The 27,681-nt window shown below is 47.4% G+C and overlaps 1 protein-coding gene and 1 long non-coding RNA gene across 3 annotated transcripts in view; both read right to left on the reverse strand.

Moving 5' to 3' along the window:
• Positions 1 to 27,681, reverse strand: part of LOC142784051 (BAG family molecular chaperone regulator 2) — a 163,957-nt gene that overhangs the window by 82,466 nt on the left and 53,810 nt on the right. The window lies entirely within an intron of this gene.
• LOC142784054 (uncharacterized) lies at positions 1,979 to 4,118 on the reverse strand. Of its 2 annotated transcripts, XR_012888581.1 has the most exons (5): positions 3,966 to 4,118; positions 3,318 to 3,377; positions 3,153 to 3,257; positions 2,984 to 3,097; positions 1,979 to 2,689 (listed from the first exon to the last, which is right to left on the reverse strand). It is a non-coding gene; the product is annotated as an uncharacterized LOC142784054 (long non-coding RNA). The 2 variants fall into 2 exon arrangements; XR_012888580.1 differs by lacking the exons at positions 1,979 to 2,689; positions 2,984 to 3,097 and having other exon boundaries at positions 3,104 to 3,257.

Here is a 27,681-nt window from a genome sequence, read left to right on the forward strand (position 1 = left end):
AAATAAAATGGCAGCGTCCGCAGCCCCATCAACCGCTACAAGTTTGGGTATTCTTTTGAAAATTTTGATGGGCGAGATGAGGAGGTTGATGAGAAGCTAAAATACGAAAAGCGTGATAACGTGAACCGTGCCCACTTCATACTGTGTTCCTTATCCGCTCGAAGACATTTCAACAAGCGGTTTTGTTATCGATATATTACTTGAGCTGAAGAGATAAAGCATACACAGTGACCAAGCGACCCACAGTAAAGTGTACAGTTCGCCCGCATTTGCTAAAAAAATACAGACAGGATACCCAACATTCTTTTCAAGGTTATGCAAATCACTTCGAGCGAATACACAGTGTCCCTACTCCTCATAGCGGGTAACCAAAACAATGTATGCACGGAGGAGTGGTTAGTTCAGTTGAACTGAATATAAGCATATAAGACCATAATGAAGTCTGCTGTTACGAAGTAATAACATAACAAAACTATTGCAGGATTCGGCTCAACTCGAATACTTTAGTGTAAACCCGCCGCTAATTGCTAACCTTTGAACTTGTCAAGCTGTATGCCTAAGATTGAAGACTAGAACCTAACCCTATCTAAGTTTCGGTTCACAAAACGCACATGCCAACATAAACGAACCCGGCAAAACATTTTCAGAAACTCCGCGCGACACCCAGCAGAGCAGAAATGAAAATCGCCAACACTTGACAGATGGTGATACAAAACATCGCACACTTTCAGGTGATGTGCAGTGGCCTCAATTATGGCAAGAAAGTGAGATTAAAGTTGTTGTACGTATGCAAAAGCTGCTTCTGATGGCACAGTGAGATTGCCAAAAAGTTTGCTCGGGACGTGGTATGCTTTGAGCATTGTGAAATACTGGTGGGTACCCTTAAGCGTCTCACTGTCGTCTTTCAGTAACTGTGGGCAACTGCAACCGTCACATGCATTCCGAAGGAAGTGTTTGATGAGAAAACCAGCTACATAATATTCAGCGGAGTCATCGATAATATGGGAGCGAATGTTTGTCGCAAGTTCAGAGAGATCGTCTAGAGCGGGAAAGTCGTCAGGCTGTGGCTGTGCACACTCCTCATTATCCACAAGAGACGCACTGGTGAGGGAAAATGGCGAGAGCTGCTCCTGGAGGAGGTCACATTCATCATCCTCGACATTTCCGTATTCTGACAGCTTGAAGAGTTTTCTTATGCAGATGTGCTTCAGGCCACAAATAAATTGTGCTACATTGGGGTTGGTGTTGCAACCCTGCTTTTGCCTAATGTGGCCAAATATGTTCTCCAGAGGATCCTGTTGAAGCCTGCGTCTTAACAGGTATTCAAAATTGTAATTTTTGGAGAGGTCGTCCCATAGTTGACAAATTGCCCGAATTGTAATTTGCCAACCTACGATGGTTTGTGGTTGACGTCTGCCAACAAACTGCCATGATGCAATCCTGGGAAGCTGGCCTCGGAGGAAGTCAATCAGCTCTGAATCATTTTTCATGATTGCATGCCGCAGCTTTTGCGAAGTTCTTTTTTTACTCGAGCTGTTCAAGGCATCGAAAATCCTGTCCATACGATCACAAAATGCAGCTGTAGTGATGGCCGAGGCAGGCAGCACCTTCGCATACACCATTGCCATGATAGCAATCGAAACTGATGCACTGAGGACCTGAGTTGCTCTGCTGACCTTCATATTAGAAAAAGGTTTCTGATGAACGTGCCGTTCAGTCAACTTTGGAGCCAAGCGCAACCGCAACTCATGTGAGGATTGGTAAAGGCTTACAATGTGCGACCAGTTAACTATGTCATTCCCAATGTATAACTTGTGTGCTTGGACATTATTGCGCGTTGTTTTAATTAAATGAAGAACATCAAACATGTAATATACCCGCTCACCATTAACTTCAAAAAAAGGCTTTGCTACAGTCACTCTCAGTTGGTTAGCGAGACTTACATTTGGACTGCCCTGTTCACAAATGACTGCTTTCACTGCAATAATAATGCTCCTAAGCTCCAAAATGAGTGACACCAGCAAGTTATGCATAACAGATGATGGTGTTGATGTGTGCCCTATAGTAAACGCAACTGGTTGAACCCACTTTCTCGAAACGCCAACAAGAAGAAAAACCAGTGCTCGATCAGCGATGGTTGAAGTGCGATGAGTGCCAACATCTGTAAAACCCTGGACAACGTCTCTTGCAGCATCATAGTACAAATTCTTTTTGAGTGCTATTTCGTCGAAAACTAAAGCGCACACTCGGTCCCGTTCATTCCAAGCTTGAGTATTTGTTGCAATGGAAGGAAGGATTCCTGGAATTATGCCTGGAGTCATCTTTACATTAGCTAGCCACCTCCTTAATGAACGCCGGGAGGGCAAAGAAAAATATGGAGCCAGAAATCGGTATGCTCGCGGACCTCGGAAGTTTAAGTGAAGAGCGAATTTCTTGAACCACACGGCAAACCGCTTGCCCTTGCGTTTGGACCTCAAGCGAACATGTGCAAAAAGAAGTTTAAAAACCTCCTCGGCGACGTGCGGTCGGACAACTTCAAGGGCCTTTGAAGTCAATGACGGTGCTTGGTGAGGCTGTCTCTGCAGTCTTTTGATAGTTTTCCGCTGTGCTGCTACTTTGGCTTGCAGATGTTTAATGGTTTGCTTGTACTTCATTGATGGAGAAATTGTCGCTGGCACACAGGAACGCACTGCAATAAACAAAAAATGGATGTAAAAGCGAAGAACAACTAATCCCATACGAGCACTTTCCTCGCTCTTTCAGACCCAAGGTGCACAACTTTCTGTGGTGCAAAGTTTTCGATTCCACTACCTAAAAACAAACCATTCACAATGTTGACAATGCACAAAAAAATGAAAATCACTGAGAGCCCACCCTTACATTTTGTAAGTGCACACGTAGTGTCCTTTTGAGGATAGTTTCCTCAGAATGTCCTAAACCTAAAATAGCACATTAAAAACAGCTGCAATAAAAGCATAGTCACCATTTTCTCTAGGGCACTCAGGCGTGGAGCTGTTGGCGGAGACGTCTTCTGGAGGGTCTTGTGAAGCTTGTTCAGTGCCTCGGACAGTGCTGTTGGAACAATCTTGCGAGCGGCCTGCGGAAGTCTTTATATCAATCCACTCTGGTGTTGAAGTGAACATACAACTTACCGGTCACACAAGTTCCTTTTGTGACAGCTGAACGACTGGTTAAGGTTTTCTCCGGCAAGACGAAGTCAGCAGAAATTCTTTCACCAGCTACAAGGGAGCTGCCACCTGCAGAGGTTTGGTCAACAGTCAACTTGGGTAAAAAAAAAATCGCGGCACTGAACGCACCCTGTTCATCGGGGCACCTCAATGTGTGGGAGCCGCTTTTTGAAGCCTCTACCGCAGGTCCTGAAGAAATGAAATTAGGACAATGTGTCAGTAAGAGGCTTAAAAGAACACAAACTGAAGCTCATCTGCACCTTGCAGTGCAGCTTCTGCAGCCATATCACAGTCACTACTTGAAGCGACGCTCAGAGAACCTGCATATATGTGCAGTTGGTACAAGTTACAAAGCTTGTAGCATGGGGAAACTTAAACAGCTCTTTCAAACGCATAAATTGGTCTAACGTGGAAGAAAAGAGAAGGCACCAAGTAGGAAACAAGTAATTTGTGATTTTTGGAATTATCAACAGTGGCAGCTTTCACTGATTAAAGGTATACGTACATGTGCACTCAGGCTTGAAGATAACGTGAAATAGCCCTTTAAAGTCTTTCAAAACAAGTTGCGCAGGTAAAGAGCATCGAAAAACGACAGGAATGTAAAGCTGCTGTTAGGAAGGTAATAGCCCACAATTCACAAAATTTAAGACTTTCCAAGTGTTACTTCTATAGTGAGGTTTCTCCATCGGCTACAAAGATCTTCACGGTTAACTGTTGCCACTGATTCAATACAAGTGGCTGCTATTGCACATATTTGAGTTTCAGTCAATCACTTACATGGTGCAGCTGGTTGCACACTGGGAACAGCCATTCTTGTAAGCCTTGTGTGCCCAGGGTCCATGAAACTTTGAGCAGTAAAATGGTCGCTACAAACCCTGTACGTTGCGTACAATAGGCTGGCCGGCTTACTAAGGAGATCATCGCGTCCAGCATACTACATCCATGCTTTCATCCTGCATTGGCTATGAACTATCAGCTGAAAGGGGAAGTGCTTGAATAGTGATTTTTTATTGTTACCCTCACTGAGCAAGTACGAACAGTAAGCCTAAAGACATGCGAACCATACAAAAGCTTTAAAACACCTGCCGTCCCGTGGTATGCGGAAGAAACTCGTCCCAGGCTTCTTGTGGGTTCTGCCATTGTTGAAGCACCACGATACACAGCAGTAGCTGCCGTAGCTTGGACCACCGGACGGCATGGCATCAGCGCGGTCTGAAAATGTTAGTAAGTGGATGCTTCGCTGTCTAATTACGAAAAAGATATGTGCACGTCATAAGTGTACCAGCAAACCCCTTTGAATGATTAGCTAATCGATGCACAATACAAAACCAGTGATACATCTCTGACCCATAAAACTCTGACTTACGAAGATAGACGTCAAGACCACGTACAAAGATCTTCAGAAGTTTCCAGGCCGCTATCCCTTGTAATGCAATGGTATCGCGGCCTTGGAACTTTAGAACACCTTCGCGCGTACGCAGTATCAGCAGTAAATTGGGAAGAAAAATCGTAGTTGAAATTTGTGCGCTAAAATTATATTGAAAACGTCAAAAAAATTTGTGGGCAGCTTGCACTAGTGGCACAAGGCTAGCGAAGAAACGAAGATGATAGCCACTTGGCTAGTCCAGATTTACCTCCGGCACACCAAGAATTATTCGTGTTCCGAGCCTTCGGGAAACGCGTTGTGAAGCATGAGAGGCCCAGCGAACGCTTCTCAATATTTTGCACCGAGCCTATGACCTAGCTGCCCAGCTATGCTCAGCGCACCGACGCTCGCGTCCGTGGCAGACGCAGCACGCGTCGCCTCGGCTTGACGCCGTGCCGCCTTTGCTATACTGCATACGTTGCACAATGTTCCCGTCTAGCCGCCGCATAGAGCCACAAACTTTCTTTTTTGCGAACCTTCCTGTTCTTACAAGCTTCAGAAAAAGGTTACAACTGCGTTAATGAGACGCCACGTAAGAAACAAACTCGCACACACGAAGCGCAACGTGTGTGTGTGCATCTTTCTATGTTTGTTGCATGGTGTCTTATTCACGCAGGTGTAACCGTTTTCTGAAAAAATGACCCAACAAGCCCAACAACATGTCATTCAACAAGCTTCGCTTGAAAATGTGCCTCACCTGTTATCTCACGCACGCAAACGCCGACGCAGCCGACGTTGACGAAAGCGACGAAAGCTTCTCGCTGTCAGTCATGCATGGGCTTGTCGCTGGGTGGATGGTGTTTATGACAGTACGACTGAAGAAAAATAATCGCGTAAGGTGTGTATATTAAATTGTTTTTATGTATAAAGAACATACCAAATTTGGGCGTATAATTATTTTGTGAAAACAATTCTGTTGCATTGATTATAACTGTTTTTTTTTGCGCTTGCGTCCTCTGACGTTTGGTGAGAGCACTAGTTCGTTACGTAGTCGTGACGCACTTCCTGAGGCCAGGTTTCGCTGAGTGTCCGCTCTTGTCTTTTCCTTTCTCTATGTTCAGGTGACTCACCTCGGAGGCGGTGACTTGAACGCTAGTGTACTGGAGTAAGTTCGCAAGGCTCCAATTGCTTGGGGTCAGGGCTTCTTTCTCTTGCGCCAAGGGGACTTCCAATCATACCCCGCACCTCCACCAGAATGTCACGTAAAAGAATAGAGGGAACACACAAAAATGATTTATTGAGGGCGAACTTGTGCCCAGAAAAGTACCTATGTCACAAAGACGAGTCTGCTAAAAGCGTTCCGCCTACGTGTCCCTTTCTGAACAACTCCTCCGTATGTCTTCCCGGCTCATGCTCGTACACCGGAGACATGCGCTGCTCTGACGAAGATGCGTGAGCAGGCGCGAGGCACAGTAGACGCCCACATAGCGTCTCGTTGGTTGCGAGGCACTGCAGACGCCCAAATAGCTACTCGTTAGTTGCGAGACACTGTAGACGCTCACATAGCGTCCCGTTGGTCCTCTTTGTAAAATAATTAGTAGGAGCAATCTCTGTGGCATTACTCCCCACCAAACATCACCGAAGAAAAGAAAGTGCGCCATTTGATGCGTGGAGTCAAACAGGACTTATTTGTAGGCCTGGTTCACAATCCTCCTCGTACCGTTGCTGAATTGCGCACAGAAGCCACGTCCATATAAAGAGCAATGCAGCAGCGTGCCCGTCACTACAATCGGGATGCCGGTAGTGAGCCCGCGGGCGTCCTTTTGGCAAAGCGAGACAGCAGCAACGAGAAGCTGAGGGAGCTGGTGCGTTCCATCGTCAAAGAGGAGCTTTGTAACATTCTCCAACTGCAAGTTATGCCGACAGTTTCATCCCTCACATCTGTCATCCGTGATGAAGTTCGGCAGGCCATTCTTCAGCCGGAACCAGAAGGGCAACCTCTTCGACTTCAACAACCCCGGCAGGAACGCCATGTTTCAACGTACGCAGACGCTTTACGCCAACCTACCGTCCACAATGCCTCGTTCGCGACTCCTGATGCTCGCCAGTCAGCTTCGACCAGCCCACCTTTGCTTGGAGAGCAGAGACCACGGAAAAGCGATGTGTGGCGCACACCTCAAAGGACACTGCTCTGTTTTCACTGCGGAGAAGCTAGACATCTTTACCGACACTGTCCATACCGAAGGGTTGGTCTGCGTGGGTTTTCTGCGTATGCTCCATGCCCGTGTAATGATGAAAGACCTATAGAAATAGAGGAGTAGCTTTCAAGGCACGGATCTCCAGCAGCTAGCTTCCAGCACCAGCCAAGGTCACCATCACCAAATCGTTATCGATCGCCAAGGCCGCGACATTCAAGTTCACCAACAAATTCACGAAACCATCGGTCAACGAGCCTGCGTCAGGAAAACTGAAGCCAGCGACCTGGGGAGGCAAGGCCGCTGATGTCCGACAGAGCAAAGATCCTCCGTCAAGGCCCCAGTGAAGCAGCAACGATCAGAAAATGACGGCGAATATAAGTAAAGAAATTTTTTTTCAGACTTGCGTGTTACTATGGACGGGCGGGAATTTAACGTATTGGTTGATACTGGTGCCGATTATTCAGTCGTAAGCTATGCAATCGCAAAAGACTTGAAGAAAGTTTTGACACCTTGGAGTGGACCGAAAATACGCACGGCTGGGGGCCATCTGATAACACCTCTGGGAAGATGCACCGCCAGGATCGGCATTCAGGGTGCCACTTATGTCGCTGATTTTCTTGTTCTGCGAGATTGCTCGAGAGACGTAATAATCGGAATGGATTTTCTGCTAGATAACGGCGCCTTAATAAACCTGCAAAATTCTAGTATTTCTTTTTTGACAAAGCTGGCCATAGACGAGGAGACGGGAAGTTCTGCGTTGCGTGTTATCGACGGCGACGTAACCGTGCCACCACGATGCACCGTCCTGGTTGGCGTAAGGAATGACGCATTCGTCGACTCTGAAGGAAAGCGGATGGCAATGTCGAGCTGCTGCTAAAGAAAGGCATTTGCATAGCTCGAGGCATTATTCGCTTACGTGGTGGGCTTGCCAACGTACTGCTCACGAATTTTGGAAATGAAATTCAGCATGTAGGAAAAGACACTGCCATCGCTTTTCTACACAGCTTTACTGAAGTTACCCACTTATGTGCCATTGCGTCAGAGCCGCCTACTTCGGAAACTACGCATGACTTTGGAACATCAGTTTTAATCAGCCGCAGTCTATCGCCAGCCTTGAGGAAAATCCTGGAAGACCTGATAGATGAATTCGCAGAATGTTTTTCCACCTCATCAAAAGTACGTCGCACGCAGATCGTGAAGCACATGATTATAATAGAGGAAACAACCAGGCCATTGTATCAACACAATTACAGAGTTTCGCCGAAAGAACGAGAGGTTATAAAGAGCCAGGAGCAGAAGATGTTGCAGGATGATGTCATTCAGCCATCTAGCATACCGTGGGCATTGCCGGTAGTTCTCGTGAAAAAAAAGACAACACGTTGAGATTCTGTGTAGACTACCGGATACTAAACAGCGTTACCAAGCGGGATGTATACCTCTTACCGCGTATTGATGACACATTGGATCGGCTACGGCACGCCAGATATTTCTCTTCGCTCGACTTAAAAAGCGGATATTGGCAAATCGAAGGGGAAGAAAGAGACCGTGAAAAGACCGCTTCCGTAACCCCGGATGGCTTGTACGAGTTTAAAGCACTACCTTTCGACCTCTGTTCTGCGCCAGCGACATTCCAGCGCATGATGGACAGTGTCCTCACGGATCTGAAGTGGCAGTCATGCCTAGTCTACTTGGACGATGTTGTGGTATTTTCTGCGACGTTTGACCAACACGTAGAGAGACTGCGGTCAGTGCTTCAGGCTATCCAGTCGGCCGGCTTGACAATCAAACCCGAAAAGTGCCAGTTCGGCTCCGACAAGCTTCGTTTTCTGGGACACGTAATCAGCGCGGAAGGTGTTGGCCCTGATCCTGACAAGACTGCGGCGGTCGCAGGATTCCGAAAGCCCAGAGACAAGAAAGAGGTGCGTCAATTTTTGGGCTTATGCGCGTACTACAGAAGATTTGTAGAAAATTTCTCGAAAATCGCCGAACCTCTAAACAAACTCACAAAAGACGAAGGATCATTCGCTTGGGGTGCAGAACAAGAAACAGCTTTCAACGAATTAAAGCAACGTTTGCAAAGCCCGCCGATCCTTGCCCACTTCAACGAGACCACTTACACGGAACTCCATACAGACGCAAGCAATATTGGTCTCGGCGCAGTACTCGTACAATGGCAAAATAGAGAAGAAAAAGTGATAGCTTACGCCAGCCGAACCCTCTAAAAAGCTGAAAAAACTATTTCGCGGCAGAAAAAGGGTGTTTGGCAGTGGTATGGGCTATCAGCAAGTTCAGACCATACCTCTACGGAAGGCCCTTCCGTGCCGTCAGCGACCACCACTCATTTTGCTGGGTGGCAAACTTAAAAGACCCGTCGGGACGTCTTGCCAGATGGAGCCTCCGACTGCAAGAATACGATATTACTGTTGTATATCGGTCTGGGCGAAAACACAATGATGCCGATTCCTTATCACGCTCGCCACTTCACTCTACTCCTCCCGAAGAAGACGACTCGACCCTTCTCTGTGTGATGGAAGTCTCAGATATTGCGGAGCATCAACGAGCTGACGCAAAACTGCTGCCGTTGATCGAACACCTCGAAGGGCGTGCCGGCCAGGTCCCACGTGTAATTAAGAGAACATTATCTTCATTCTGTTTCCGTGAAAATGTGCTATACAAAAGAAACTTCAGACATAACAAAGAGAAGTTCTTACTCGTCGTTCCGTTAGCAATGAGACCCGAAATCATAGAAGCTTGTCATGATGAACCATCGTCTGGTCACTTGGGCGTCAGCCGGACATTTGCCAGAATTCATCAGAAGTATTACTGGCCCAAGCTGCTGGCGTCCGTGCAGCAATATGTGACAACATGTCACGAATGTCAAAGGTGCCAAAGACCACCACTGAAGACGGCCGGCCTGCTCCAGCCCATAGAACTGCCTGCTACATCATTTGAACAAGTTGGAATGGATCTTCTTGGACCCTTCCCAATATCATCATCGGGCAAGAGGTGGATCGTAGTCTCCACCGACTACTTAACGCGGTATGCTGAAACCGGCTGCCTTGAGCAAGGAACGGCAGCTGAAGTAGCCAAGTTTTTTGTGCACAGCATAGTTCTTCAAAATGGCACCCCCAAAGGTAGTAATCACCAACCAAGGAGCAGACTTCACGTCAGAGTTGATGCAATGTTGCAGTGTTTGATGATAATGACGAGCAGCAGCCATAGAAAAAGCACTGCGTACCATCCCCAAACGAAGGGGTTAACGGAACGCCTTAATCGCACGATCGCTGACATGCTGTCGATGTACGTGGACTTGGAGCATAAAACGTGGGATGAAATCCTGCCTTACGCAACCTTCGCCTATAATACGGCCCTCCAAGAGACCACCCGCGTCACCCCATTTCAGCTTGTCTATGGTTGCATAGTCAATTCAACTCTCGACGCCATGCTCCCAGTCGACAATGATCACTACGAGCCATCTGACATTCACGAATTTCTGCAGAAAGCTGAAGAAGCACGCCAGTTGGCAAGGCACTGAATACGTCAACAACAGTTCAAGGATGAGGACTACTACAACCTGCGCCGCCGGGGAGTCAAGTATAGGCCAGGAGATCAAGTATGGACCTGGACATCAACACGACGCCGCGGCCTGTCAGAAAAGCTCCTTCGATGGTACTTTGGTCCATAGAAGGACCTTCGGCTAAGTGACCTAACTTATGAAGTAATCCCTGACGGACAGGAGCGCTCGAAACAGCAAAACCTTGCGGAGGTCGTCCACGTTGTCCGCATGAAGCCATACCATGAAAGAGAATTAAACATCTACCCCCTCGACTATTAACCTTCCGAACTCACGCATCGAGCCGATGCGCATTTCGGAGGGGGAGTAATGCCACAGAGATTGCTCGTACTAATTAGTTTACAAAGAGGACCAACGGGACGCTAAGTGAGCATCTACAGTGCCTCGCAACTAACGAGACGCTATGTGAGCGTCTACAGTGCCTCGCAACTAACGAGACGCTATGTGGGCGTCTGCAGTGCCTCGCAACCAACGAGACGCTATGTGGGCGTCTACTGTGGCTCGCGCCTTCTCACGCATCTTCGTCAGAGCAGCGCATGCCTCCGGTGTACGAGTACGAGCTGGAAAGACTGACGGAGGAGTTGTTCAGAAAGGGACACGTAGGCAGAACGCTTTTAGCAGACTCGTCTTTGTGACATAGGTACTTTTTGGGCACAAGTTCACCCTCAATAAATCATTTGTTTGTGTTCCCCCTCTTGTATTACGTGACAATAGAAGCAATCGTCTTCGCCCGGCTCGAGTGAATCACTAGGTCCCTCGACTAGCGATTACCGAGCAGCAGACTGAATTCCAGCGCCACCGATGCACAGCAGACGTGCTTAGTGACGTCGTCTCGGCACTGGAGCATGCAAGAAGTATGAAACAGCCGGTCATTGTAGTAATTTTGGACGTGCTGAGTGCCTTCGATGACCTGCCGCACCTGGCAGTCATGCAGGCACTAGCAGTTCTGGGCGTGCGCGGCCGCATGCTGTGCTTTGTGCAGGGCTTTCTGTCGGGTAGATTTTTCCGCGTGAAAGTCGACCACGCGCTCAGCTCCCTACAACTGGTATCTGTGACAGGGGTGCCACAGGGTTCCGTACTGATCCCCTTCTTATTCAACACCGCAATGGCACGTCTGCCAGTTGTCATTCCTTCGGGCCAGCGCTACCTAATACAATGTTCCATATACGCTGACGGCGTCGCCTTGTGGAAGGGGGGCCCTACCAGGAATTTACGCACTGTCCGATCTCACCTGCAGAGTGCACTGAATTAAGTAGTTGGCCATGTCACATCAGCAAACCTGGTTGTCTCTCCGGCCAAAACGAAGGCAGTTCTCGTGCACCCCAGACCACGAACACGCAGCAGAGAGGCCCGTTCTAGCCATCGAGGGCACCATAGTACCGTGGGAGAGTGTGGCGACCTTTCTCGGGCTTCGCATCGACCATCGGCTGTCCTGGGCCCCCGCAGTCGAGGAAGCCATGTGCAGAGTGAAGAGAACCCAGAAGACAGAGTAGGATATCTTCCTCAGTGGCCGCGGCTGCTCACCGACCTGGCCTCTTTGTCTTTACACAGCAGCAGCAACATCACGGCTGCTGTACGCTGTAACGAAAGACGGCGATGCCAACACGGTCGCGAAGGCGCCGCTGCTCCGATCTTCGCCGACACTGTCACCAGCCGTTCGGTAGCATAGGTTTCTCATCTCGCGACTACTTCTACGCAGAGCTGATGGGCGAGTGGACGAGACGACGGTAAGTTAACAAGGTTTATGTACAGCCAAGAAATAGAGGCGTTAAAAATTTGGCACGCCGACAGTTTACAGACTCGAAGAGCCGAGCTCTCTTCACTGACACATAGGCCTACTGCTCAGGACGCGCCACGGGGCTGTTTTTAAGGCACCGGGTGGGATCCTTTCAGTAACCAAATGTCCAACCAGAAGCACCGCTGGCCGTGAGGTCAGAATCCTCCAATGGGCTTGCCACTGGGCCGCGTCATTCTCATCAAATCTGGAGCCGCTGCACGTGGCTGCATCCAAGAACGAGTGACGCCGCCACGCATTGCGTAAGACTCGCTAGACTGAAAGGCGCCTATTGCTGCGACGGGCTCGTGGAATGACGGGGCTCGCTGTGCGTTGTGCGACAGACCGGCGCGCGATGACGCCGTTGAGTGGTTCGCGTCAGGCGGGCTCACGTGCTGGCCTTGACGCAGATTGGCTTTTTCAGAGGCATGGACGTTCGGTGTGGACTCGCAGGCATAATAGCACCCCCGCTGCCACACAATGTGCCGGAAAGACGAGCTGCTTCCATGTGGCTCGGATGTTAGGCGCGCTCGTTAGCCAGGTCCCTCCAGGTTCGCATCCAGGGCCATGGGGAGAATGTAGCTTCATACTCCGTTCCGGGAACACATCCCATTTCTAAAGGACGGATCCCAGCTTCATTGGCTTGTCGCCACAACTTGTCGCCACAACTTGTCGGCCAGCTTCGCTCGTCTCTTCTGACGATCTTTGGTCTCAGCACTTGTCGATGGTTCTGCAACTTGTCAAGAACGGTTCGGCAACAGACAACACACGACACAAGCAAGTGCCCTCGGTCACCCGACAGAACACCAGACAAAGTCTATTACAACGTATACCTGGCTAAATATCTATTGGAATTTCGTTCCCTCTACATCAAGAGGCACATGTGGGACAAAAGACTCTTAAAATGAGAACTCACATTTTTACACGTACAACAACGTAACGAAATAGAATACAACATTCAGTTGGCTCCTTCAGCTCACTCTGGACGAGAGCGTTCAGCTAAGGCCGTGATGGGAACAAAGTTTTGCCCCGAATCGCCAGCGAGAAACCGAAAGGTGGAGAAGGTACTAACTAAACGCACGACTCAATGCGTCTGAAACAGCGTTTAGCTTTCCTTTTTTGTAGCGAACGTCAAAGTTGTGCTGATGGAGTATCATGCTCCACCTCAGAAACCGGCCACTTTTAGGCGACATGTTATTTAACCAAGTTAGAGGACAGTGGTTCGTTTCGACCACAAACCTCGAACTGGAGACATAACAGGCTAGCTTTTGAACGGCCTACACAAGGCAAGCGCGTTGCTTTTCAGAGGTACCGTATGCCTCTTCTCTCCCTGCAGCTGAGTTTTCGACTTAAACACGAGACTGGCCTTTCGTTGCCAGCACTGTCTACCTGGCACAATATAGCTACCATGCCGTGATTACTCGCGTCGCATTGATTTACAAATCTCTTAGAGAAATAGGGTGCCAAGAGAACGAGCTTTTCGCTTGGGGCCTGTTTCAGCTTGCAAAACGCATTCTCCTTTTCACAGTCCCACATTACTTTAACCAGCTTGTACTTTCGAAGTGCATCAGTTAAAGGGCTGGCAATGCTAGAGTAGTATTGCACGTAATGCTGATAGTATCCAGCAAGCCCAAGAATGCCGTTGCCTCAGATTTTCTGGTTGGTCGTGGATAGTTCACGACGGCGGCTACCTTAATTTCTGAAGGTCTACGCCAGCCACGCCCCACAACGTGTCGCAGGTACGACACCTCGCCGCGCCCTAGGTGACATTTAGTAGGTTTCGTGGTAACACCAGCTTCTTTCAACCTGTTCCGCACGCCGCGTAAATGCTCCACATGTTCTTCCCAGTGGTTTTAAAAGATGGCGACATCGTCAAGATACGGTAAAGCGAACTCAGAGAGGCCTTTAGGACCGTGGTTCATTAAGCCTGAAAAACAAAAGGGCGCATTTTTCAATCCATAGCTCAGCTTAAGTGGACGATACGTCCCGAATGGAGAAACGAATGCGGCATAGCGGCTAGCACGCTCCGTAAGGGAGACTTGCCAATACCCTCGCATCAGGTCTAACGTTGAAATATAGCTAAAATGGGACATTTCTACCCTCCCCTCTGGATTTGGTATCGGGTAAGTTTGGTCTCGAGTTATGGCATTAAGACGCCGATAATCGATGCATGGCCTCGAGTTTTTCCTCAGCACTTGAACCCATAATAGAGGGCCTGTATGGTCACTCTCGCTTGGTACTATGACTCCCAACTCCAGCATTTTATTGATCTCTTCTTTCATCATCTGCTTTTGCTCAGGGGAACATCAATATGGCTTGCTATGGATTGGCTCCTCACAAGTTAGCTCGATATCGTCTTCGATCACCGTCGTGTTTCCGGGATGGTCCGAAAACACGTCTTCAAACTCGGAAACAATCCTTTTTTAGGTCTTCGTTTAGGACTTCACTTAACCTTTGCTCTAGGTTCAACTGCTCCAAGATTACCTCCGATCCCTTTTCGATTACATCAATAGAACTCAAAATTTCTGCTCCCTCTTCCTCTGAAGCATTAAACAGCAGATTTACGACCGCTTGACGTTGAGCGTATGGTTTCATCAAGTTACAGTGGTAAATTTTGTTCAGCCGCCTTCCTAATTTCACTTCCTAATTGATATCAGAAAGCTTCGATATTACTTTTGCGGACCCTTCTCAATGAACCTCAAGCTTCTTCTTTTTGGACGGCAGCACCAGCATTACCTGATCACCAACTTCAAAGGTGCGCTTCTTCGCCGACTTGTCGTAGTACTCCTTTGACAACACTTGTACAGACTTCATGCGGCTTTCCACACGATCTTTCGTTTTTCCAAGCCTCTGAATGAGGTCTAGAACAACCGGAACTACATTAGGGTCCTCATCAAAGTTCTCCCTGGACTCACCAAGCATTCGCTATGGTGTTCTCAAACTCCTGCCATACACAAGCACTGTACGGCTAAAACCAGTGCTCCCATGAGGAGTTGATCTCAAATCGAACATAGCGGGAGGAATACACACTTCCCAATCGAATTTTTGCTTGTAGCAAAGAGCTCACAGTATCCGTTTGAGAACGGAATGCGTACGCTCTACCAGATTAGATTGCGGGTGATGGATCGAGCTGTGCACTACTTTACTTCCACATTTATCCAAAAAGGTAGAGGTAAGCCAGCTGGTGAAGACACTACTATTGTCGAATTGGATATCAGAGGAAATCTGACGCATGCAAATATAGATAGCAGTGCATCCACGACATGAGGGGAATTTAGCTCCTTAAGTGGTATTGCTTCCGGAAATTTTGTGACTACACAGAGGGCCGTCAGGATGTACCGACAACCTTGCCTTGTCTCTCGCAACGGCCCGACGATATCAATTACTAAGCACCGAAAAGGTTCTGTGATACTTGGTTCAAGCTTCATGGGTGCCTTCCACTTGTCCGTGGATTTCCCCGCTTTCTAAGAAGTATCACGTGAACGTATAAAGTCTTCGATGCCCTTCCAGCATTTCGGCCAATAAAACTCAAGGGAAACTCAAGCCTTGGTCTTTTTTATGCCGAGATGCCCGGCCCACGCGTTTTCATGCGCCAGTTCCAATAGTTGGCGACCACACTTTTATGGCACCAAGAGCTGCTCATACTTGCGACATTGCGCATTGGTATAGCTCCGATACAGGAGCCCTGCTTTTTCAAAAAAAAAAAAAATTCTTTTTTTTTTACCCAAGGTTACGCTTTCCATTAGCGCTTTAATCGAGAGGTCCTCAAGCTGCTCTCGAATGAGCGTTTCTCGATCAACCCTCGACAGCTCACTCCAACTTTTCGCTACAGGCGAGAGCGTTGCACCCCTCTCGCTCTGACGTAATGGCGTCATGTCGTCTCCTCCCGCTACGGAAACTGCGCCAGTCGCTTCGGCAACGGGCCACTCGAGTGACTGCTCACACGACTCGCACGGAGAATTTCCTCTCTGAGGTTCCGTTGACTCGCCGCCAAGATCACTTGATGCATCACCACATTGAAGAAGATCAAGCTCCTGCGAAAGCTTCCGCGCTTGCAATCGCGTGAGGGCCATGTACGCTAAGTTGGGAAAGAACGATTTGCGCTGCTCTTTGAGAAGCCGCTCTGAGTTGTTAGAGAAAAGATAAAGAAAACGATTGGGAATTGCGGCAGACACAGCCGCTTCAGTGCGAAGCTTACCGAACGGGCCTTCAATGCAACCGTAGCGATTGGTAAGCAAGCACTCTGCTCCTCGGCGACTTGCCTGATCTACGCGCATTCTCCTGTAAAGTCATCTGGAGACACCAATGAAGGATGGACAACGTCCATGGTTGCCGCTGAGTCTCGAAGTGCTCGAAATGTTTTCCCTTTCACACTAATTTCTTGGAGATACGGCTCTAACAACCGCATGTTTTTTTCCGATTCTCGGATTGTTGCGAAAGCAAACTTTTGTTTATAGTTTATTGCGATGTGCCCTTCATTTTTGCAGTTGTACCAGATTAGCCGTTTCCGTGATTAAAACGCGCGTGTGATATCAGTATGTTGTTTAGGAACCGCCCTCGATTTCTCCGCTTCCGTTTGCCCTTCCCCTACAGTGTCCTTCGTAAGAGACGGGTCCTTCTTCAAATTACGGTGTGGAGTGGGTTTCCGTTGATCAGGTTTCTTTGAAAAGCCCTCTTTTCTTACATACGTTTCAACGCGCACTGCCCTGATATGCAACTTTCGGCGAGTATAATACTCCTCAGCTAACTCTGCTGCCTTGTTTAGCGGTACTTTACCAAGTTTGTCCTGCATCCAAAGTTTGACATCCTCCTCGATGCAGCGGTAGAACTGCTCCAATGATATGCATTCTAAAATTTATCGCTATCGTCATAAACACCTACACCCTTCAGCCATTTAATTAAATCGGCTTTAAGACGAAACGCGAAGTCAACGTGTGTCTCATTCCCCTTTTTAGCATACCGGAACCTTTGTCTGAAAGCCTCGGGTGACAACTTATAACGTCTCAAGAGCACTTCCTTAACCTCGTCATAGCTCTCAAACGCTTCCCTTGACAAGCACGTTATCACGTCGGACACTTCGCCGGGAAGAAGAGCTAACAGGTTCTGCACCCAAAAAGACCGCTCCAAAGCATTTCGCTCACAGACGTGTTCAAACTTGACGAGATACTTCGCCATGTCCTCGCCTACTACGAATGGTGGCCGTTGGTCCTGAATTCTAAAACCGCTGACCTGAACTGTCGGAGAACCTACGCTAGGCGCCTGCAAACACTGTAGGATTGCCAATTCTATTCATATCAACTCGAGGCGCTCCTGTCTCTCGGCCTCCTCACGCTCGCGACGTTCGCGCCTTTCAGCTTCATCGCGGCGAGCTTTGATATCCATCCAGGCCTCATCGACTTCCTCAGTGGACACTCCTTCATCCTTCTTGATCTCAAGGATCGCTTGTTTTTGTTTCGCACGGCCCAAAGCAATGCCGAGTTCCTCACAAATTTCGATGAGTTCCTTCACTTTAAGGTTCTCCATTGTTCACACTAGCCTCATGCTGTTCGCCCCATGTTAGGAATCTACTTGCCGTACCCACTATAAATCTACTAGCAAGACATGCAAGCAATTTTTAACACTGCCGTGTTCACACCCTCCGCATTAACTTTGGTTTCAAAGCGCTCTGACTTGGCTTGAAACGGTCAAAGCTCGCTCAGCAATGCTTCACACAGCCCTTCTCTAAACTACTATAACCTGAGCTATATTAGTCTGGAGAACTGAGGGGAAAACATCGGGCACTCACCGCATCGATGTCGCTGACATTGGCCGATCCTGCAGCTGCCAACCACTGTTACTAAAGACGGCGACGCCAACACGGTCCCGAAGGCGCCACTGCTCCGATCTCCACCGACATTGTCACCAGCCGTTTTGTAGCGTAGGTTTCTCAGCTCGCGGCTGCTTCTGCGCAGAGCTGACAGACGAGCGGACGAGACGACGGTGAGTTAACAAAGTTTATGTACAGCAAACAAATAGAGGCGTTACAAATTCGTCACTAGGGCCGACAGTTTAGAGACTCGAAGAGTCAGCTCTCTTGTCTGACACATAGGTCTACTGCTCGCGACGCGCCGCGGGGCTGTTTTTAAGGCACCAGGTGGGATTCTTTGAGTAACCAAATGGCCAACCAGAAGCGCCGCTGGCCGTGAGGTCAGAATCCTTCAATGGGCTCGCTGCTGGGCTGCGTCATTCTCATCAAATCCGGAGCCACTGCCCATGGCTGCACCCAAGGACGAGTGACGCCGCCACGCATTGCGTAAGACTCGCTAGACTGGAAGGCGCCTATTGCTGCAACGGGCTTGTCGGCTGAGGGGGCGCGCTGTGCGTTGTGCGACCGGCCGGCGCGTGATGACGCCGTTGAGTGGTTCTCGTCAGACGGGCTGGCTTGCTGGCCTTGACAGAGATTGCCTTTTTCAGAGGAATGGACGTTCGGTGAGGACTCGCCGGCATAACATCGCATCTCCTGTGGTAGCGCTTCCTCGGTGGCTTTTGAAGCACCTCGAGTTCCTGCATAGGGCTTCATTCGCTGTGTCCTCGGCCTGCCTCGATTCTCTCATGTCGCAGCCACCCTGGAAAAGGTAGTTGTCTGGTCTGTCTCCCTGCTCCTAAAGCAACATATTGATCGGCTAGCCCATGCGCCTCATGGGTGCCCCCTGCTTGCCCGGGTACAAAATCGACGAGGATCTCGGATGGGCGAGCTGCTGCAGATCTACCAAGAAGCTTTGGGACCAGTGCCTCCAGCCCTCCCGCTTCTTTGCAGAGGCTGTGCAGAGGCTAAGAAGCGACTCTGCACAGACCATGTCTCCGTGCGACTGCGCAGTCGATTCAGGGATGCTGAAGCGGAGTTAGAAGCCTCGACGATTCCAGAGATCTGCTCCGTAACGAGTCAAATGCTAGAGCACCATATCTTGCAGACGCTCCTCGAAAAAGCGTACCATGTTGCTGACGCATGTCAATCGAATACATAAAAAGACGGCGACATCACCGTGCTGGTAGCATCTGACGCTTATTGGAAGGTGGTCACCGGCAAGATTCACCGCATAAACGAGACGCTAAGCGAATGAAACAACGTTTGGATGGATGGTACAAGGACCCTTATCGTCGGACATCCAGTACCCGTCGAGCGCACTGTTAATATGGAGCCGCGATTTTTCTCCGCCAGACTATGACGTATCGTCGATGTGACATCTTGATGGCATCGGATTCGATGGAAGCTATTCACAACCGTTGGAGATGGAAGCGCACCTCTCCGCATTTGAGCGCTACATAAAGAAGCAATACAGACGTTGTCAGGTGCCGCTCATGGCGGAACAGTCAAGACTAGAAGCAGGAAACAATAATCGCCGACAGGCAGAACAGCGACTACAACGTCAAATCAACTGTTTCCGAGAGCAGCCAACGTTACTAGGGAAATACAGAAACACTGCATATTTCGATGACAGACATGCTGAGAAGGTTCAAGAAGAGCAGCCAGTCGGAGATACTGTACACTATATGCCTCATCATGCCGGAGTTCGTCGGGACGCCATCACTACGAAGCTTCGAGTGGTGTTTGATGCGTCATCACATGAAGCTGGTTGTCCCTGCCTCAACGATGTCCTATTGAAGGACATCAAACATGGCGTGGGCATTGTCCAGCTACTTCTTAACTTTCGATACCACCCTGTCGTTCTTGCAGCCGACATAAGGAAGGCATACCTCCAGCTGTTTCGTTGGCCCGAAGATCGCAACCTTCTGAGGTTTTTCTGGCTGGAACAACGGCCAGCTAAGGAAGAGCCCATGCCGCCGATTACAACTTGAAGGATGACCAGAGTACCATTTAGAGCCGCCTCAAGCCAGGTTTTTTTCGGCGGCTACAATTCGTCATCAGCTGTTTTCTTGTCAGCAGAACTACTCAGAAACCGTAGCCTTATCGGAGCACGCGTTCTGCGTAGATAATCTTATGACCCAGCACGCAGCCGCCGATGAAGGTATGTGAAGAAATGAAACAAATATTCTACGAGTCAAGTTTGGAAATTCGCAAGTGGGCCTCAAATTGCGACGAGTAGAAAGAAAGATTTTTTCGTGACAGCTGCGCCATCGAAATTGAAGCTGGCGGCAATCTAATGATGAAGGTGATGAAGGTTTTTAGATGTTCCTTCAAAACGTTCAGGCGATCACCTTATCCTAGGCACTGAGCACGCAGCTATGTTTGCCGCCGGAAAGCCGGCTACCAAACGTACAGCACAGGAAACCTTGGCCAGAGTATACGACCCACTGGGGTCCCTCACTCCATTCACCTTAAAGGCTAAAATGGTATTCCAGGATCTATGGAAGAAAAATATTGCGTGGGATGCAAGTATGCCTGAAGGTGAACAGGCCGAATGAAATAGTCGGTGTTCTGAGCTGTCCGACTTGTCGATCACTATGCCACAATATATATTCTTACGAGACAGAAATAAACCCTTTTTATTTGAGCTGCACATCTTCGCAGATGCCAATCCTAGAGCATACGGTGCTTGCATATACGTACGAGTGAACTCGCAACCCGAAACACGCTTCACGCGACTCTTGATCAGCAAGGGCCGACTTGCTCCTTTGAATATGGTATCGCTTCCACGCCTGGAGCTCCTGGCATGCACCATCGCGATGCGGCTTACATGGGAGCTGCCTTCGTGGCAGTATGGATCATACGCATCTTTTCTACGTTCCTCAGGCTCTGGTGATCCTGGCGACGACTTATCTGCTGGCCACTCCACCCCCCCCCCCCCTACTTGCACCCGGCTTCCTGTGGCCCACGTGGCTTCGGGCTGCCTGACGCCAATAACCCAGCATGCAGAACACTTCCAGTACCGGCTATCTGCAACCACACAAATCTGCTTATCAAGACGACAGCAGCGACATCTCAACCGACGCATATAAAACCACGGCTGTACGATGGAATCATCAGTAGGCATGGGAGCTGCCTTCGTGGCAGTATGGATCATACGCATCTTTTCTACGCTCCTCTGGTGTGTAGAAGCTCCTCCCTTTTCTCAAAAAAAAAACGACAACCGATTCCTATTTTTTCTCGCATGCCTACACGTGCTTTCTATGATTTCTTCCGAGTGCTATGACATGGTTATTTTGCTGCTTTGTTCTGGGGATATTGAATCGAATCCAGGCCCGACACTTCGCTCCCATAATTTGGAAACGGAACCAGGCGATTCTGGCAAAGTCCTTGAACTATTACAAGCCATGGACGCACGCACTACAGATCCTAGCACTGACAATAAAGCAATAAAATCTAGCCAGATTGCTATGGAAACTAAGCTTGCAAATATATTTGCCTGACTTGATTCTCTTGAAATGCAAAAACGACCTTGGTGCAATGCAGCAAGAACTTGAAATCGTGATAAACACTGCCCAGCGCTTGACAACCCAGAACGATGCTGTAGTGTCGCAACTATAAGACCTTGAAGACAGGTTTAGACGAAACAACGTTCTCCTCTATGGCATTCCATATGAGTGAGAAACTTGGGATGAGACCGAAAAAAAGGCAGTTTCTGTGTTGTCAGGAGCGCTCGGCAGTGAGCTGCCCCCGAATGAAATAGAGCGTGTGCACCATATCGGCTCTTTTTCTCCTTCCAAATGGCGCCCCGTCATAATTAGGTTCCTGTCGTTCAAAGTAAAAATTCAGATGTTAACTCTGCATTCAGAATTAAAGGAAAGCAACATTAGCATATCAGTAGACTACTCACCAGCTACTCGCGAAGTAAGGTGAAAGCTTGAATTTTGCAAAGAACTTGCGAAATTCTCCGGAGTTTTATTTGCGACATGACAAGCTGTTCATTGGTAAAAATTGCTACGTGTACAATTCGCGTAATGAAGCCATAACAGAATCTGCGTGCACTGTCCCTGAAGCACGATCTTTTAACATACCTCACGAAAGCGAAAGAGCGGCACAAAGCTCGAAATCTTCGACCACATAGGGAAACGCGGGGGGACGTGGTATGTTAGCATCCGTGACCATACTGCTTGCAAATGTTAGAAATATTCTTAATAATTCATTTAAGTCTTTAGTTGACACGTGTAATGCTGACATTATTGCAATAACAGAAACTTGGTTGAACCCAACCGTGCATGACGCCGAAATATATAACAATCCATCTCAGTTTAACACCTATCGCTGCGACCGTACTTCGCGACAAGGCGGTGGTGTTGTTCTAGCCATAAACAATTCCATCATATCTTATCTGATTAACCTACGCACTCTGCTAGAAACTGTATGGGCATACTTAGAACTTGAGCACCAAAATATTGCTGTCGAGGTGTGTTATCGCCCCCTAACTACCCACCCGATTTCGTTGACGAGCTTCACGACGTGCTCAACATCGTTGTCACGCGGCAACCTACGGCTACAATTTTTCTAATGGGTGGCTTTATTTTTTGAAATATAAACTGGCTCCCCACTGGTCTATCCGTTATGCCATTTTCATCCCAGAGCGCGGAGTTTGTTAGCCTCTGCTCCCTTTTTTCGCTTACACAGCTTGTGACCGAACCAACTCCGATAGTGAACGACTCCGCTAACGTTCTCGATTTGATACTAATTTCCCATCCAGATACTACATCAGTCATCTCTTATTTACCATCCTTGAGTGACCACTTATCACTTAGTTATGACATTCTGATGCCTGAACTGAATACTAATAGGAGAACAAAACATATTCGCGCTTATAACAAACCAGATTTTGAAACAATCAACCAGGATTTCCCAATTTTCCTCGACCTTTTCCTCCAGGATTTTGACAGGCGTACAATAGAAACTAACTGGTCCATGTTTAAAGAAAAAGTGAACGACATAAGAAACAAATACGTCCCTTTGCGCATTATCTCATCCCCTTTCCGAGCCCCGTAGTATACCAGATACTTAAAGCACCTCTCGAACAAGAAGAAACGCCTGTACCGTGCTGCAAAACAATCTTCTTGTTTTGCAGCACGGTACAGGCGTTTAGCACGGTACAGGCGGTACAGGCGTACAAACAAAGCAGCTAACCTCGACTACGTGTCAAAAGTAAAAGAAGCGAAAAAACCTTTTTCCAAGACACTTTACCTAACATGCTTTTAAGCGATTCGAAAAAGTTCTGGCGAGTGATTAACCCTAACACTTGTGATTCAATCAACCTACTTGATGAAGATGGCTCGGCAATTCCTGATAGACTATGCCCAGTGATTTTAAACGATGTTTTTTGTGGCAATTTTGTTACTCCTAGTCCAAACTTTGTTACTCCAAACATACCGACTGATTAATTCCTACAAATAAATCCATTATTGCTCGAACCCAAAGGAATAGAAAAAATACTTCAGGAGCTAAAAGTCTCCTCAAGCCCTGGTATTCATCTGAATAACCCCAAATTCCTAAAATGTGCTAAATTGTATTATTCTCTTATTTTGTCAAAGATTTTCCAGCAATCTATTGACACCTGCACACTTCTTGAGGACATGAAGGTCGGGAAGGCGGTGGCCATTCATAAGTCACGTAGTAAAAATTAACCCTTCAACTTTCGTCCAATCTCTTTAACTAGCATTCGTTGCAAAATACTCGAGCACATTCTTTACTCAAGCATTGTAAAATTTCTCGAAACTAACTCTTTCTTTACCAGCGCCCAACATGGCTTCCGCAGAACCTTCTCTTGTGAAACTCAACGTATTTCCTTTACTCATAAACTTAACATGATCCTCGATCGTTGTTCACTGGCAGACTGTATTTTCTTAGATTTTTCCAAACCGTTTGAAAAGGTATCACACAAGCTATTACTTCTTAATCTAAGCAAATAAACCCAGGTCGCGATCTTTTAACATGGCCGAAGCACTTTCTTTGCAACAGAACACAGTTTGTTTCCGCCAACAATTATAACTCCCCTTCTTGCACTGTTCATTCCGGCGTCCCTCAGGGTTCAGTTTTAGGTCCGCTTTTGTTTTTAATATATATTAATGACCTTCCGTCTTGTGTTTCTTCTAATATTCATTTATTCGCGGAAGACTGTGTAATATTTCGGGATATTAACGATATAAATGACGTTCACATTCTGCAGACTGACATGAACGCGATTTCAAACTGGTGTGACACGTGGCTAATGGACCTTAACACTACCAAATGTAAATCAATGCGAATTTTTCGGTCCCTTTTTAAGCCTGTTACGTACTACCTTAACTCTTCCCCCCTCGAATCAGTCACTCCTTACCTCCATCTTGGTGTTCATATTACTTCCTGCCTTACCTGGTCACTTCATATTAACACAATTATCAACAGTGCTAACAGAACGTTAGGGCATCTTAGGCGTATTTCTCTTCCGCCCCTATGTCATTAAAAAAAACGGTATATAAAACATTAGTCAGTAGTAAAATAGAAGACGCCTGTTTCATATGCGATCCCAGTACTGATAACCTAATCTGTTTCTTAGCGTTAGTACAGAATAACTCTGCCCGTTTTATACATAAACCATTTTACACGCCCGCTTTAAACTACAACCGTACCGCCAACGTAACGTCAATAAAAAACACATTGAACCTTCCTTCCCTTGCATCCCGTCGTCAGTTTTCTCGCCTATTCCAGTTTCATAAAATATTCCATCACAGTTCCCATTTGCACAACGAACTCATACTTCCACCAGTGTACATTTCCTCACGAGTAGACAACGTTCACAAAGTTGGAATGCAGCCCTGCCGAATAAGAACTTGCCTCCAATCCTTCACATCCCGCACTACAAAAGAATGGAACTATTTTCCCGGACTAACAGCCACCGTTGTCGACCACCAACTTTTTTCGTACCGCACTAGCTAAGATTGTTTACCCAGGAACCTAACAAGCCTGTACTCAGTTAATCAATTTTGTATTTGACCTGTATCTTTGTAACCACTCCCTTCTTTAATGCCCCTGGCCTTGAGGGTAAATTGATATAAATAAATAAATAAATGGAAATAAATAAAAGGTTCATTTTTTCCAACAGGCCACTGTTGCCTTTTGGACGGACTCGCTTGCGGGACTAAACTGAACAAAGAGTTCAGTGACCAAGTTGGAACCATTTGTAGTGCACCTTGTCGCCGAAATCCAGCAGCATACCACACCTTCCCAATGGTTCATCGTAGCAGCGAATAAAATCCCGCCGATGTCATCACTCGAGAACTATCACTTTCGGATCTTACCAAATCGTCCTGTTGGTGTCATGGCCCAAGCTGGCTGTGTGACAAAATAAGGTCTTGCGAAGGTATAGACGTCAGCGAATCTAGCAAAAAATACTGTTCACCGAACCGCAGCAACCAAAGAATGATCGAAGATTTTCCGCAGAAATTACATTCGTTTGTTCATCTGCGAATATTGTTCGCCATGGTGTCGTACCCCGGGAAAACTACAGCTCTTTTGCAAGACTGCTAAGAGTAACTGCATGGATCCAGTGTTTCAGCCGCCACGCAAAATGCTTCGCATCAGTGTCTGGTCTTCTGACAACAGAAGAATTATTTCAACCTAAGAGAACTTGTTGTTGGGCTAGTTGGTAGAGCATTTCGAAAAGTTAATTAGAGCGCGAAAACTTGACACGTACACTCACACACGCACACACCCATGCATCAAACACAAAGCGCTCACTTCCAACTGATTTATTCATAGCTCGAAGGCTTGAATATATACAGGACACATTGTGCGCACACACACCAAAAAAAGGCCAAACAGCATACATTATCAAAATGTACAGTTAATCAATGTCAAAGCCTTAGCGCGATAAACTGAAGTTCGCTTGATAACAACGAAATTGAAGGGGCGCTTACACATTGGCCAAACCGTGAACATTGGCCAAACCGAATGGTGTATTAATGACCGATTAAGGGAACATGCCCAAAAATTAACGAAAAGAGATGACAAGTATGCGCACCTGGTTGCGCATGCCATCTCGTGTGGTTGTGACGCACGATTTTCTGAAACGAGGATTCTGAGCAGAAGCGCAAGTAAAACTGCACGTGAAGTGTTAGAAGCCTTTTTCATTGAAAAAAATAAAGATCACTGTGTAAGCGCCCCTTCAATTTCGTTGTTATCAAGCGAACTTCAGTTTATCGCTCTAAGGCTTTGACATTGATTAACTGTACGTTTTGATAATGTATGCTGTTTGGCCTTTTTGGGTGTGTGTGCGCACAATGTGTCATGTATATATTCAAGCCTTCGAGCTATGAATAAATCAGTTGGAAGTGAGCGCTGTGTGTTTGATGCATGGGTGTGTGCGTGTGTGAGTTTACGTGTCAAGTTTTCGCGCTCTAATTAACTTTTCGAAATATTTCAAGCTAAGCATTATTGGCTGCAGAATGCAGGAAGACTCGCTCCCAATTTAGGTCCAAGCACTGCAGAAAGGTCTGCCATTACGTTCGATAACGCGCGCGATGCAATACCACTGAGCTACCACGGTGGCTTTCCCCCACCCACTTTATTTGGTATATATGGGAATTTAAGCGTGGGAGTGTCAGTCAGCGCCACCAGTAGCCATGGCGGCGAGTGTAGCACGCTCTTTATGAGCTTCTTTGGTGTCACGTAGCACGTGAACTTATTACGAGCTGGCAGCTGACCAATAGTCACTTGTTATTCGAAGGTCGCAGGTTCGGTTCCTGCCCACGGCAAGTTATCTTTTCACCCACTTTTCTTTCTTGACACTGTCTTACAATTCGGTCTAATAACTTCTCCTAAGTTTTCTTTGACATTATTGTCTATTAGATCTCATTAAATTTGTGTCAAAACACAGAAAAACAAGCCCTTAAATATACGCTTCGGTCCCCGCGACCTTGTGGTCAGCAGCCAAGGACTGTAGCCACTTTTCCACCAAGGGGGACCATTTTAGGAGAGATGCCACTTAAGAAAACAATTTCATTATGAAACAAAGACTAATGAAACATTATTTTCTAGATCATTTTCTTGCTGAGTTCATCAGCGTAAGAATTTTTCAGTTTTTACATCCCGAAAGCATGATATGAGGAACGCCGTAGTGAAGGGCTCTTGAAATTTTGAAGGCATGGAGTTTCTGAACGTGCATCTTAATCAAAGTGTACGTTCCCCAGGCATTTTCGCTTCCTTCGAAAGTGCAGCTATCACGCTGGAATTCCATCACGCAACTTTTAGGTACACAGTCGGGTATATTACCAAAAAAACCCGTAGCAGGTGGTTAGAATACATTCAGTTTTACAGTGACGTGCAAAGCTCCTAGCCCGATTGCGGTTGTGCGGTGCACAACGCCAGTCGAAAGTTCGCCTTCAGAGGATTTCGTCGATAGCGTAAGAGGTGGTGTCTTTGGACGTGGCTGCGGTACTTTTGATACATTCGTCGGTGCAGCAGGGTGATGACAGTGTCGATGTACCCGCGCTGAGGATTATCAAGAGCCAAAAAACGCCTGAGGCTAGTGCCACTACAAAAATTAAAATAAAAGAAGTGGACGAGAATTTAGAAACATTCCTTCTGCTGCCGTCGCCACTGCCAGACTCAAGAAACAGAAAGGCTTTCATATAAAATATAGAGAGTGGCACAAACACTCCATTGCATTTGAAAACTGCCG

The sequence above is a fragment of the Rhipicephalus microplus genome, unplaced genomic scaffold, assembly GCF_043290135.1.
Source record: "Rhipicephalus microplus isolate Deutch F79 unplaced genomic scaffold, USDA_Rmic scaffold_13, whole genome shotgun sequence".
NCBI classification, from domain to species: Eukaryota; Metazoa; Arthropoda; class Arachnida; order Ixodida; family Ixodidae; genus Rhipicephalus; species Rhipicephalus microplus.